Genomic DNA, 1499 nt, shown 5'->3' with positions numbered 1-1499 from the left:
TATTTATTTATTTATTTATTTTTGAGATGGAGTCTTGCTCTGTCGCCCAGGCTGGAGTGCAGTGGTGCGATCTCGGCTCACTTCAAGCTCTGCCTCCTGGGTTCACACCATTCTCCTGCCTCAGCCTCCCAAGTAGCTGGGACTACAGGCACCCACCACCACGCCCGGCTAATTTTTTTGTGTTTTTAGTAGAGACAGAGTTTCACCATGTTAGCGAGGATGGTCTCGATCTCCTGACCTCGTGATCTGCCCACCTCGGCCTCCCAAAGTGCTGGGATTACAGGCGTGAGCCACCTTTTCTTTATTTTTTTCTTTTTTTGAGGCAGGATCTCACTCTGTCACCCAGGCTGGAATGCAGTGGCAGAATCTTGGCTCACTGCAACCTCTGCCTCCTGGGTTCAAGTTATATTCATGCCTTAGCCTCCCAAGTAGCTGTGACTACAGGAGCCTGCCACCACACCAAGTTAACTTATGTATTTTTAGTAGATATGGGGTTTCACCATGTTGGCCAGGCTGGTCTCGAACTCCTGACCTTAAGTAATCCACCCGCCTTGGACTCCCAAAGTGCTGGGATTACAGGCATGAGACACCATGCCCTACTGTATGTCTTTTTTGATAAAAGTTTAGTTCAATTATTTGTACTTTTCTAAATCAAGTTATTCAACTTTATTGTTCAGTTTTAAGGGTTGTTTATGTAGTCTGAATATTAACTTCTGTATCACATTTAATTTGCAAGTATTTTCACCTATTTTCTAGCAGGCATTTTTACTCTATTGAATGTTTTTTTAATGTGCATAAAGTTGCAAGTATCGTGTAGTTAAGCTTTTCTGTTCTTTTTGTTGCTCGTGCATTTGATGTTGTATCTAAGAAAATGGTGCCAAAATCCATGTCATGGTTTTTTTGTTTTGTTCTAACAGGTTTGTTAGATTTTTTATGTCTAAATATTTTATTGAAAATATTTTTTGTATATGGTTCAAAGAAATGATCCAATTTTATTTTATCAGTGTGTGTTATCTGCCTTTGTGTCAATACCATACTGTTTTCATTATTGTACCTTAATATGTTTTTTGAAATCAGGAAGTATAATGCTTCTTTGTGTTTTTTCATGGGTATTTGGCTAGTTATATTTTATAATCAAATTTAAAAATTTTCAACTTTATTTCTGTAATAAAACTGTGCTATTGGGATTCTTATAGAGATTATATTGAATTTGTTCACTGTAGGTTTTGCTGACATCTTAACAAAATTAAATTTTTGACCCTTGAGCAAGAATATGTTGAAAAGTGTGTTTTATTTTTATTTCATTGTATTTTTTTTTAAGAGACAGGGTCTGCCTATATCGCCCATGGTAGTTTTGAATTCCTAGGCTCAAGTGATGCTTCTGCTGCAGCCTCCCAAAATGTTAGTATTACAGGCGTAAGCCACTGCACTGGGCCTGTGTGTTTTATTTTTATGTATCCTTGAATTTGCCAGTTTTGCTTTTAATTCCTAATTTCATT

The sequence above is a fragment of the Mandrillus leucophaeus genome, unplaced genomic scaffold, assembly GCF_000951045.1.
Source record: "Mandrillus leucophaeus isolate KB7577 unplaced genomic scaffold, Mleu.le_1.0 Scaffold196, whole genome shotgun sequence".
Classification (NCBI taxonomy): domain Eukaryota; kingdom Metazoa; phylum Chordata; class Mammalia; order Primates; family Cercopithecidae; genus Mandrillus; species Mandrillus leucophaeus.
This window is presented reverse-complemented; position numbering follows the sequence as displayed.